Source organism: Myotis davidii, unplaced genomic scaffold, assembly GCF_000327345.1.
Source record: "Myotis davidii unplaced genomic scaffold, ASM32734v1 scaffold815, whole genome shotgun sequence".
Lineage (NCBI taxonomy): Eukaryota > Metazoa > Chordata > Mammalia > Chiroptera > Vespertilionidae > Myotis > Myotis davidii.
This window is the reverse complement of record NW_006288179.1, coordinates 145,789-159,258: the sequence shown is the minus strand read 5'-3', so window position 1 is coordinate 159,258 and position 13,470 is coordinate 145,789. Positions and strand designations below refer to the sequence as shown.

Sequence of the window (13,470 nt, the reverse complement as noted above, 5' to 3'; positions counted from 1 at the left end):
GGCCGGCGCGGGAAGCCAAAGGCAAGCCAGACAGCGCCACCTGGCGGGGAGGGGCGCGCACTCCTCCCGCTGCAGAGAGCCGGGCGCGCAGTCAGCGGCTTCCCGGGATTTTCCCCCCGCATTTCCCTCCACGTGATTAGGCAGCTCCGTTCCAGAAACCTTTCTTGGGGGTTCGAAAAGCCAGCCAGTACAAACTATAGGCAATACCCTAAGAAAAGGACAGCGCTACCTTTTCCGTGCGCTGCTCCGTACTCACCCCTCCTGAAGCCTTCCTGAGCGAAGCTCGTGGCGTCTGAAAGCTTGAATAACTCCAACAGGAAGCAGCTTTCTCTCCCCACTTTTTCGAGGATGCCCACCTCGGCGCGGGGATACTCGGCTATGCTCTTCTCCCGCAGCGCCGTCAACATCCCGTTCAAGTTTCTGGACGGGATCCGTACAGGCCTCACCGATAGACCGCCACCTGCTGGCGATACAGGGTGCGCCAGGGAGACCCGCTCCGCCCACCCCTAGGCGCGCTGCAGACACCCCAAATTCCACCTGGGCACTCCACCGCGGAGTCCAGAGTCACTCCCCTGACTTGCAGTTCTCCCGGGGGTGGGTGGCGCACGGGCGCACAATATGAATTGTCGCGGCCTGAGATGGAAGAAACATGAGGGACTCGGGACCCGGAGGGAGGGTGAAGGGGGCACAGGCCACCTGGCAGCTACGAGAGGTGCTGAGAACAAACCACACTGTTCGAGTATGGCCAAGAGGCTGAGCTCCCTACAAGCAGGATTTTGAGAGATAAATAAATATGGGGTTTGAGGAGAAAAATGTTAAAGGTATTTACGTTTTCAGACGGGCAAGCAAGCCCCTGGGACAGCAGAACCTCAACCAACTTCCAAAGGCCTCCCTCCTTTTGAGTAATTGTCATTTACTGGCAACCATGATTAACCATCAGGTCAAGAAGGGGGCCTTAGAAATCACCCTCTTATTTTGCAGAAAAATGTTATCTTTTCTTACTAATTTTACTTTTTTGGAGAAATGTGTCGCTTAAAGTCCTTAGTAGAGCTGTTCTGCCTTTTAATTCTGCTGTGGTTTCTGCCATGAGGCCTTCAAGTCACCAGAAGGGCAAAAGGCCCTTCTTTTCCCAAGATTTCCACTTAAACCTCAGAAGCTTCAAAGTCTATATCCTCAAATCCACCCAACATCAGGGTTTGGGGAGGACAGCCATAGCCCAAACAGGATTGCCCATTACCACAAGGTCTGTAGGATGCTTGCTTTCATTCTGACAGGTCTGATCCCCTATATAATCATCGTGTCCAGCTTCAATGTTGTTGAACTGGAAGAGGCAGGAACACAAAGGAGACAGCTTATCTTCCTGGGAGGCCCAAAAGAGATCACCCCTGACTACAAGGGGGTGGGGTTGTGCAGTCACTGCCAAGGCTACTCTGTCCCTGCACATAGGCCTGTCCCTGTGAGGCTAAGAGATTGTCTGCTGTGTCTGAAGGAGCATTGGGGAGGGGAAATACCCATCAGAAAAGACTGGGACACTGAGAACTTACCCCAGACAGTCCCAGGAGCTTTGCAAAGGGTCCCCAGCTGCCCTGCTTGTACCTTTCCACAAAACAGGGCTGTTCATGTATGTCTTGTCCTCCCCTCCTTGTCACCACGCTCTTTTCCTTCCTATCTCTCTTCTTTCGCTATTTCTTCTTCATGCTCCTCTCTTGTGTTGTGCTCCAGTTCATATCTTCACTCCATCTATGTGCTGATGTCACCTGCCCTGGAACTTCCCTCCTGGGACACTGGGACGGGCATGGATAAACCTGGAAGAGAGCAAGGCCACAGGGTTACCCATGGCCAGCAGCATGAGAACTGGTGGAGAAACGTCTCGTCTTTCCTTTGGGTGGACAGTTCTACAGCCCGTTCTGTTCTACAGAGCTCCTCAGAGGAAAACAGCAGGACCGCGCCCAGGTGTCCCCCATGGGGACTAACTTGGTAAGACAGGCACCCTGGGAATGGCCCTCCCTCCTTTCTTGTGCAGCTCTTCCCTGACCCTCCCTCCTATTCCTGGGGTACTTCCCCAATCGACTTCGGGTGTACAAGCTCTTGTATCCAACTCTGCTTTTGGGGGAACCCAAGCCACAGCTTTTCTTCCTCTCTCCTTTCCCCCCTAGTCCCGACTGGGCTTCCCCTCTTCCCTTTGCTGCTCTCTTCTCTCGATGTCTATTTTTCCTCCCTCGTTTACTTTGGAGACAGTGTGTCTCAGGCCGACTGAGTGTGAGGAATCAGAGAGTCCACCAGCACACAGTTCCAGGGAAGCTTTGGTCTCTGTGTCATCACATCATCAAGGGAGAGGAGAGTGGTAGGGACAGGAGAGGGGCAAGGAGAGGAGAGACGCTGGCAGTTTCTGTTACCAGACTAAAAGGGTTCGTTCACCTACGTGCATCAAAGCTCAAATGTCAACAAGAATGTTCTGCAAAGAAAGTAGTGGTTTATCAGTCGAGGAAATGGTACCAAGCCTGGAGTCGTAGGTAAGCTAGTGCTAGAATCTGATGGTTTCCAGAGGTTGGACGATATAGAGGAAAAGTCATTCATCATGGTGACTGAGTGAGTGGAGTCGGAGGCTCTACTGATTGGTGGAGGCCAGGAGAGGGAGTCGTTGATCATTGCATCAGGTCCTGATGTCAACCATGGGCATCGTTCTGCCTGGTTTTGTGGGAGTGTGGTCTTTAGGGCCCTTCCATTTTCCCGGGCCTGGGCTGAAACACAACTGAAGTCAAGATGCTATCTTTAGCTTGACTGAAACTCTGTTTCTGTGGTCAACAGTCCTGTGGCTTTATTAAGAAGTCTTAATTGGGATAGAGGTGATTAGTGTCAGGGATGAGGGAACTTTCCCCTTTCCCTCTTAGTTCTTCTGGCTGGTTGAATGACATACAGGGTATGTGCCCGCAACCAAGGTACATGCCCTTGACTGGAATCAAACCTGGGACCCTTGAGTCCGCAGGCCGACAGATTACATACAACAGATTAATAGGAGAAAATTAAGCCCAGTTGGCATAGCTCAGTGTTTGAGTCGACCTATGAACAAGGAGGTCACAGTGTGATTCCTGGTCAGGGCACATGCCTGGGTTGTGGGCTCAGTTCTCAGTGTGGAGCATGCAGGAAGCAGCCAATCAATGATTCTCTCTCATCATTGATGTTTCTATCTCTCTCCCTCTCCTTTCCTTTCTGAAATTAATAAAAATATATATTTTTTTTAAAATAGGAGAAAATTAAGTTTTGATACCTGCACACAGGGAATTCACATGAGCATGAAGATTCCAAAGAAGTAAGTCAAAAGGAGGTCTACATGTCATTCAGAACTATGGAAGGGGAATAATTCACAGGAGATTAGAGAAGTTACTGTTTATTAGGCAAATTATATTGGGCCATCTTGAAACAATGGACACAGAGAGGACTTTGGTCAAATGGGTCTTGCTAGGTTCCTCCCTGTCAATCACACCTAGTTCTTACTAAAACATAGTCATCTCTGATGATAGCTTCCTTCCTGGAGCAAGCCCTTTGTCTAAATTCTTTTTTAAAAAATATATATTATTGATTTTTCACAGAGAGGAAGGGAGAGGGATAGAAAGTTAGAAACATCGATGAAAGAGAACCATCGATCAGCTACCTCCTGCACACTCCCTACTGGGTATGTGCCCGCAACCCAGGTACATGCCCCTGACTGGAATCGAACCTGGGACCCTTGCGTCCGCAGGCCGACGCTCTGTCCGCTGAGCCAAACCGGTTAGGGCTGTCTGAATTCTTTTAGGCAGACAAAGTTTCCTCCTGAGCCTCTGTGCCTTGACTGTTTCCAGTTTGAAATAACCTGCATGCCAGACTGGCACACCTTGGGGTGACTCATTCTGAGCCCTCACACGGCCGGGTCTGAGAGAGCGATCTATTGACCTCCTGTTCTTTGGGACACCTTATTCTCTGGAGGTAGGTGCCTCAGTCTTTCTCGCAGCAAGGGTTCAAGGGCTGCGCATAAATGAATAACTAGACAAGAAATATAAATTTGGGAGGCATGGGGGGGGGGGCAGAGGAGGCTCCACTTTCTAGTGAAGTGGGCTGCCCGAAAAGTCCACACCCACGGCTTTTTATTCACACATTTTGCCCTTTAGTAAAGCAGATATACATATCAAAGGTAAGGCCTGCTAAATAACAAAGGACCATCAGGTTAGGGGAATTGCCCTCAGCTGTTTGGCAGCAGGTAATATGCAGATCTTCAGCCCAGCTGAAGCCCCAAGATCCATCAGCCTTCTGATGAACTTCCTGCATAATTATGAATTTGCTCCCAGCAGGTAGGCCTGATGCTGGCTGGAGGGATCCCTCCCATTCCCTACAACTTCCCCCACCAGCACCCCACCCCATCTCACCAGGGCTCATTTCTTTGGAAGCTTCTCCTCTAGCCACCCCAGGGCGTCTTTCCCTCCAGTGGTTGCAGCTTGACCTTGAGCAGCCCTTCCACTCTCCATCCTCATTGAGGCAACAGTAGAACTTTCTTTACTGGGGCCTTTAATCTCTGGCAGGAAAACCCATCAACTGAAGGGTTCCCCTTCTGGGTCTATCCCAGGATGCTGTGGACACATTACTATCCATAAGTCTAGAAAATGATAAAACACTCTCCAAACTGCCACATTCTAGGCAATGGGTAAAGAGAGTATGGAGTGCTCAGCTGGCGTGGCTCAGTGGTTTAGCATTGACCTCTGAGCCAGAAGGTCACAGTTCGATTCCAGGTCAGGGCACATGCCCAGGTTGCAGGCTGGATCCCCAGTGTGTGGTGTGCAGGAGGCAGCTGATCAATGATTCTCTCTCATTGATGATGTTTCTATCTCTCTCCTTCTCCTTTCGATATATTTTTAAAAAAAAGATTTTTCTGGGAAAGGGGTGGAGATTTCTCAGAAGGGCCATTTTGTGACCTTTTGTGGGCTTTCTCTTTAGGGTCTTGGTGGGCACAGGGTGTGTCATTTTGCATGCTAATGTATTACAATGAGCGTATAATGAGACTCGGGGTTACCTTTAGGTGCAATTAGTCATCCTGCTGGATTCTGCTGGTTCTAAGACATAAATCCATTGGGGGTTGGTTTTAACTATCTCCTTGATAGTTCCTGTAGCCCTTATTGGTTATAGCAGTTTTGTTTAGCCACATACCCCATCTCACTCCAACTCAAGTGCGCAAAAAACATCACTTTTTTTATATATTGTAAATCAAGTTCATTTCTATGCTAAGGTCCCCACCTGGCAGGAAAGTCCACATCAGTCATTGCTGAAGCCTCATTTCCTGTCCCCACCCGTGACCCCCAGAACCCAAATGCCTGAAAAGTTAGGGTAGTATGTATATAGTCTATACATGCAGATATGTCATTTTCCAAAGCTCAGTGGAAAAAAGAGTAGCTGGGCTCTGTTTTCATCTTAAATATGGGGAGCAGAAATCTTTGGCACGGCTGGAGGAGTCATGGACCCCGGGCTCCTTCTGCTTTGCACCAAGCCCAAATTTCTGAGATAAGAAATTACCAATCAGGCAGTCCACTTGAAATAGAAGAGTGGGCAAAATACTACGAGAAACATACAAATTGATATGTCAAACTATGATCCTGCCACTTATTCATTCTCTAGCACTTTAGGGGTGAACACCTACTTTGGAGCCAAGCACCATGCCAGCACTGGGGACACAGATGGAACCAGAGGAAGTTCTTCCACACTCACACTAGCCTGTCCTAGTGGGGAAGACAGATAGGAGGTCATCTAATATTAGGACTATATGACAACATAATGGAAATATGTGCCCAGAGTCATAGGAGTTGAGACAAGGAAGCTGCAAACTTGGCCTGTGCCCCAGGGAGTACTCACCTAGGAGGAGACGTCTGAGCCAAGACCTTGAGAATGAAGAGAATTTTGCAGTAAAGAGAAGACAAGGAAAGGCATTCTAGGCAGATGTCATAGAATCAAAGAGCGAAGCCATTCTCCAGGGAACAGGTGGACTTGGAGGAAGACTGCTCATTTGGGAGTGGTGAGGGCAATAGTAAGAAAGAAGTTTAGGAAAAAAGAACAAAATCCCCAAACCTTCCTTTTCCTTTTTTTCTTGCTGGGGTGGGAGTGGAAATGCAATAAATAGCCCTCTCTCTTCCTCTTCTCAAGTTTGTAAACAATTGAGAAATAAGACATAGGAAGTAGGTGAACATTTAAATGTCACCTTTGTGGTAGATAAAAGCTAGATTGGAAGACATGATGCAAACATGTCCCCATGGACACGGTGCAGTCCCCGGGACGTCCTAATATGTCATGGCCATTGCAGAGATATTCAGCCAGCTTCAGGTAGACTGGGACAACCTCAGCCATTCCCCCCAAAGCAGGTTTGCTACATTATGAACAGCCCAGAATATCCCGCCGCCCCCCCCCCCCACTACCACCAGTAGGCAGGCAAATCCTAAAAAGAGTATTGTATTAGCTCTCAAGTCCTGGAGAGTATTGTAGTAGCTTGCTAGGGCTTCCATAACAAAGTACCACAGATTGGGTCGTTTAAACAACAGAAATTTATTCTCACAGTTCTGGAGGCTAGAAGTCCAAGATCCATGTGTCAGCAGGTTTGATTTCTTCTATGGCCTCTCTCCTTGGGCTCACAGATGGCCTCCTTTCCTCTGTGTCTTCATGTGGTCGCCCATCAGTCTGGGTCCTCATCTGCTCTTATAAGGATACCAGTCATTGTGGATTAGGGTCCACCCCCAAAACCCTATTTTAATGTTATTGCCTCTTTAAAGGCCTTATCTTCAAATAAAGTCACATTCTGAAGTACTGAGGAGAGAGGGGTTCAATCTATACATTTTGGGGAAATACAATTCAGCCCATAGCAAGTACCCAGCATGTGTTAGCAGAGCACGCTCAGTTCCTTCCCTCAGACTTTCCAATCAGAGAGGTCTTTCTTCCCAGGAGAGAAGTCAGAGACTCTAGGAGCATGGCTCAATGGAGCCCCCTCCACATGGAAACACAGGAGTACAATTGGAGGTTCCATGGCACACCCCACATCCACTCTGTGTGTACTCACATTAGTTATTACTGTTTTCAGAAATACAGGACTATCTCACACTATGCACAAATCAAACTTTTCAAAGCACTTTCACATCCATAAAACAAAGCATAGAAAGAAAGATACAAGAGTTTTCAAAAATCACCCAACCTTCCTCCCTCCTCTTACAGATGAAAGAATCCAGTCCTAGAAGTTTAAGAGAGCCGCCAAGGGCCACCTAATTGGTTAGTGGTCACCTGTCTCCCAGCATTACCAAAGGTCACAAGTTCATTTAACTTAAGTTCCCCAACACAAAACTGTCTTCCATCTTTATATCTTCCTAAAGCTCAGCACAACTGTTTGAAAGGTAATTTAAGTAAAAGAACTTCGGAGAGCAGCTAACTGCTCTGAATGGATTCAAGTCCCTTGGCCTAAGAAGTGTATATTTTTTAAAATATATTTTATTGATTTTTTACAGAGAGGAAGGGTGAGAGATAGGGAGTTAGACACATCAATGGGAGAGAAACATTGATCAGCTGCCTCCTGCACATCTCTCACTGGGGAAGTGCCCGCAACCCAGGTACATGCCCTTGACTGGAATCGAACCTGGAACCTTTCAGTCCACAGGCCAACGCTCTATCCACTGAGCCAAACCGGTTTCGGCAGAAGTGTATTTTTAAGGTCCTGACCAGTTGGTTAGAGCGTCCTCCAGATATACCCCCACTGGGGATGTGCCCACAACCCAGGCACATGCCCCTGACTGGAATCGAACCCGGGACCCTTCAGTCCGCAGGCCGACACTCTATCCACTGAGCCAAACCGGTCTCGGCAGTAAAAGATATTTTAAAATTAAAAAAAAAAAAGAAATGTCTTTGTTTATATTTGCAGTCCCCAGTGTTCAGCATAGGGTCTGATCCACGGTGGGTACTCAATTCATGTTAGCTGGATGCATATATGCATACACCCATGAACGAATGAGTGATTGAAGCGTCGGAAGACTGGAGACAAGAAATGCCATGTTTTCAGAAGTGGATGAAGAGGGATTCTTCAAAGGAGCTGTGAACTTGGCATTAATCCTAGGCCACTGCTGGGCTTGTACTCTGGCACCTCTCCACTTTCTCCAGGGATCTTTTAAGGTCATCTTGGGATCTTTCCTCTCCTCCATCTCTATATCAAATTTGTTTCCAAGTTCTTTCCTATCTCCTTCTTTTCCATCTCTATTGCCACGTCCTGGCCTAGGCCCTTAATCACGTCATGCTGGTCTGGACTCATGTGTCTGGGCAGGGTTGGGAGGCAGCTAGGAGGCTAGCTCAGCAGATCGGGCTGCAGTGGACGCTTGTTCTGTCTCCCCTCCCCCTCCACGGCCTGTGTCTCCCTCCTTTATCAGCTCTCCTCATATGGACCCTCTAGTCTAGCTCCTCCTTTCAACTATCTCCCAGCTCCTTACTCAGCCAGTCCCACTCCCCACCCTTTCAGGCTTTCTCTACCATCCCACCCAAGCCTCCCCCTCCCCCTAACCCTTACTTCAGTTTCAATTAACTCGGTACCCATAGAAAGAGTCTCACAAATTTATTCTCCCTGAAATAGAAGTGACCCAAAACAAGACTTAATGAGATCATTCCCCTAGGAGTTGCATAAAGGACAATCCCTCCAGCCAGTAGATTGTCCTCTGTGTCTGAGGGAGCATTTGGGGGAGGAAGACAGCCATTTGATGCTCCACCTTTGGGACCCACTGGTGGTCTGGGACCCCTGTGACAGGCAGAGGGATGTGGAAAGCAGGAGACATGGCAGATCCACCTGGTGGGAGACTAAAGAAGCATAACCTCATCTTCTGCAGAAGTTTACTAAGAGCTCACAGGAAACCTGATGCCCTCCCTGATTCAGCTTCCTGCAAATTCCCCAGATCGGTTCCTGTGGTCACCAGCTTTAGGTGTCTCAAGATGAAGACTGCTGGCCAGACGCTCTATGGCTCAGTGGATAGAGCGTCAGCCTGCAGACTCAAGGGTCCCAGGTTCGATTCCGGTCAAGGGCCTGTACCTTGGTTGCGGGCACATCCCCAGTAGGGGGTGTGCAGGAGGCAGCTGATCGATGTTTCTAACTTATTGATGTTTCTAACTCTCTATCCCTCTCCCTTCCTCTCTGTAAAAAATCAATAAAATATATATTTTTTAAAAAAGATGAAGACTGCTGAGAATGGGCCCTGCGTCCCCTCCTAAACTGGCAGACGTGGGGGCGGGTGCCGAGCGTGATGGAACTTCTCTTACAGTTTCCCTTACAGAGCAGGGAAAAGAGGACGCTTATTTTTCCTGCTTTGGGAAACTGATTGTCTCTGCAGCCAGGAGCGGTGCCAGTTGTGGTCAGCATCCAGCCTGGCAGATGGGTCAGTGGGAACGCAAGGTGAGTCCCCAGTGTCTGCACTTTTCTCTGACTGTGCACCATCTGCCCCAATAGTACACTGTCTTGGCATCCCTAACCCCAGCCCCACCTCTATCCACTCCCTATAGGACCATTCTCCCTTCTCCCAACACCAGAACGCCCAGCATCCGCATCATCCAGTCTCCAAAAGTTAGACTCCTTGGTCCGACCTAGTTCAGCCTTCTCCCCAATTTACAGATGAGCAACTGGAGCCCAGGGAGGGTGAGGGGTGTCTGTAATGTACTAGTTCTCTATACTGTATAATTGATGACCCTAGTCTAGTGGGTTAAAACAACACACACTTATTAGCTCAGTTTCTATGGGTCAGGAGTCTGATCCTGGCTTAGCTGGGTTCCCTCTCCAGGGTTTCGGTAGGCTGAAGTCCAGGTATCTGCTGGGGCTGCCATCTCATCAGAGGCTCAAGCGGGGAAAGGTCTTCTTCCAATCTTCCTCACGTATTGGCAGAATTCATCTTCTCACAGTTGCAGGACTGAGGGCCCCATTTTCTTGCTGGTGGTCAGCTGGATGCCCTCAGCAACTCTAGGCTACCCACAGTTCCTTTCCAAATAGCTCCCTCCACAGCCCTCTCACAGCATGGCACTTATTCAGTGCCAACAACTGGGAGTCTCTGACTTAGAGAGGACCTACTCCCCCTTTAAAAGCTTTTCCTTGGTGTGTCTACCCAGGATAATCCCCCCATTAAGTAAATAAAATAAAACAATTGAGTTGAGATCTTACATCTTCAGTATCTCTTCACCTCTGTCATATTCTGTTAGAAGCAAGTCACAGGTCTCACTCACATTCCAAGGGATGAATATGCATGAATCCTAGGGCCACCAAAGGGTCTGTCCATCACATTAATGTCATACAGCTAGATAGTAGCAGAGGTAAGATATGGAACCTAGATTTCACATAGAAATAGGTCCCAGGGACCAATTGTTTCAGAATTCAGAATGTTCCAGATTTTTGTTGTTGTTAATCCTCACCCAAGGATATTTTTTTCCATTAATTTTTAGAGAGAGTAGAAGGGAGGGAGAGATAGAGACAGAGAGAAACATCGATGCGAGAGACACACATTGATTGGTTGCCTCTTGCACATGCCCCAAACAGGGCCAGGGATCGAATCCAAGAATTGAATCCTGAAACCAGGAATTGAATCCAAGACCCTTCGGTGCGAAGTGAGGTTTTGCCACCAAATGAATTCAGGTCAGATTAGGCTTTGCCAAATACATTATGGAAGACTTTTGGCTTTTTAGAACTCTGGGGGCTTCGGAAATTCCAGGAAGGGATTGTGGATGTGTACCTACTACTTATTGAGTTCTTGCCCTGTGCCAGACTTGGCCTAAGTCTTATGCATTCTCACAAGCTACCAGAGGAGAATGTTTTTGAGATATTGTTTTCTTCCCCTTTCCTTCTTCACATTGATGTGAGCTCTGCAGTCATTAATGAGCGGTTGGAGGAGGCTGGGGAATGAAAGAACCTGAGAGTCTTATTGACGGGTTCCCAAAGCTGCTCAGACCCCAGCCAGATAGGGGAGGGAATGTGGGGCTTTGACAAACACTCTGGACAAGCATAAATAAATAAATAAATAAATAAATAGATAAATAACAACAAAATAAAAGCTGGATATACGTCCCTCATCCTAGGCCCGGGAGAGGGCCCTGGAAGCACACCTATGCTGGCCGGACCTCACGGGTCAGGGCTGCACGCTGCATCTAGAGAAGCCGGAGTCTTGGGTGGCCTCTCAGTGGGAAGGGCAGCCTGACTGGACACTGTTTGGCTTGGGCTGTCCTCACTGCTTCCTCAGAATGTTGTGCAAGCGAGACCTCACTTTGTAGCAGAACAAGTCTGCCTGCTGCCCAATACAGAGCTGGTTGTTGAATGGAGGAGGCAGTACACAATGCATGTGCTCCAACTCTCTTCAGAGAGAACTGGAAGGTGGTTCCTGGGCAGCTAACTTCCTCTGTATTTCATTATGGTCTGGTCAAGTTTCATCACATCTTCCTCCACTCCAGGTACCAGACCCTTGTGTTGAATTGGTGCAGCAGCCAGGCCTGAAGTAGGAGAGCTTGGCTGGTGTTCACCCCCTGTTGGAGTGAGTCCCACCATGTGATTTCACTCTGGCTCTAGAACCCCAGGTATAGCCTTTCACGAACTGGATTTGCCCTTTTTGTTCCCCTTTGAAAGTATTTTTAAAATATGACTGCCCTCTGGTGGCTAAAATTATATATGTAAAGGCCCCATGCCCTTCAAACAAGACCCAGGTAAGTGATTTGGTGTCAGGAATGAGTTGCTGGATGGGGTTACTGAGTTTGTTTGGGATTAGGGTGGGGGAGTGGGAGGTAATACCTCTTTTCTGTGTTTGTTGGCACAAAAACACAGGCTTTAGGTAGTTAATTGGATCTGGATCTTTCTGGCTATAAGCTTCATGAGGGCTGGGAATCATCTCACTTTGGGCCCAGCGTTGTCTATCCTAGTGCTCAGCAGAGTGTCTGGCACACAGTAAATGCTCAAACTGCAGGCATGCCTCAGAGGGAGCAACCACAACCTCATTCATTTTTATCTTATTTTGCTGCATCTTCATAGATGCCGAAAAGGCATTTGAAAAATTCACCATCTATTATTTATTAGTTTAAAAAAACTCAATAAAATCAGAACAGAAAGGCTTACTTGACATGATAAATAAAATAAATCTGAACCCAGGCTTAAAGGTAAAGCCCCATTAGTGGAAAAATTTCCACTCAACTCAGGTACACAACAAGCTGTTCTTTTGAGCAGAATGCCATACGAAATTCGTGCACTGGAGGGTCCCTCTCGTAGTCCAGGACCCCCTTGGGGGATATCCACCTGCCAGCTTAGGCCCGATGAGCCTGGCTTCTGGCTGAGTGATGCTCCCCCTGTGGGTGCGCACTGATCACCAGGGGGCAGCACCTGCACTGAGTGTCTGCCAACTGGTGGTCAGTGCGCACCATAGCAACTGGTTGTTATGGTCATTCCACCATAATGGTCGCTTAGGCTTTTGCTATATAGTTGTCTGTCTGATTGATAGCATGGTTGTTAAATGACAGTTGCTTCCTGTGAAAAAATGTAAACTAAAGTGGTAATTAATGCATGTGGTGCATTAATCCTTTTGCTGATAACAACTAGAAAAGCTAGAAGAATGAAAAAAGAAAATTCTGTTTGAAGGCATCAGAGAACTACCAGGCAGCTAGACTTTGAGGATCCAAAATTCCAGAGAGAAGGGAAACTCTAGGAGCTGAGCAGGGTCTTCCCGCCATGAGGAATGTGCTAAGTCATAAATGGCATGGGATAGAGAAGCTGGAAAGCTGAGTGAAAATTGGTTGCCAATTTGTCTCAATGGGCTGGGAAGAAAAAAAATCTGTGATCAAAACCAGATAAAGGCAAGAAACGCCCTGCCCATTTTATCTTGTGAAAACCAGTAGCAATTAAACTAACCCTGCTCTGTGGACCCCCTGTCCTTAAATTTGATGTCTTATTTTTATGCAAAGTACTTTTAGGGTGTTTTTTTTTGTTTTCTTTGTATTATTTTATTTTGAATTAAGGTATATGCATTGCTTTTTTATTTTATTTATTTAATAAATATTTATTCAGATTATTACAGATGTTCCAAATTTTTCCCCCATAGCTCCCCTCTACCTGGTTCCCACCCCACCCCATGCCCTTACCCCCTGCCACTGTCCTTATCCATAGGTGTAAGATTTTTGTCCAATCTCTTCCCGCACCCCTCACACCCTCTCCCCCCGAGAATTGTCAGTCCACTCCCTTTCTATGCCCCTGCTTCTATTATATTCACCAGTTTATTCTGACTTGATTTTTAGATTCACTTGTTGATATTTGTTGTCACTTTGTTTATAATTTGTATCTTTACCTTTTTCTTCTTCTTCTTATAAGATACCTTTCAGCATTTCATATAATATTGGTTTAGTGGTGATGAACTCCTTTAGCTTTTCCTATCTGTGAAGCTCTTTATCTGACCTTCAATTCTGAATGATAGCTTTGCTGGATAA

At 47.3% G+C, this 13,470-nt stretch overlaps 1 protein-coding gene across 2 annotated transcripts in view; it reads right to left on the bottom strand.

Annotated features, from left to right (window-relative positions):
- LOC102754416 (chromosome unknown open reading frame, human C18orf25) overlaps positions 1-307 on the bottom strand; it is a 72,320-nt gene extending 72,013 nt beyond the window's left edge. The window contains exon 1 of one of the 2 annotated variants that reach the window (XM_006759946.2): positions 257-307. The gene's annotated coding sequence lies outside the window, so the exon portion shown is untranslated. The remainder of the gene's footprint in view (positions 1-256) is intronic. The other variant, XM_006759947.2, reaches the window with a different exon arrangement.
- Between the last annotated feature and the right edge of the window lie 13,163 nt (positions 308-13,470).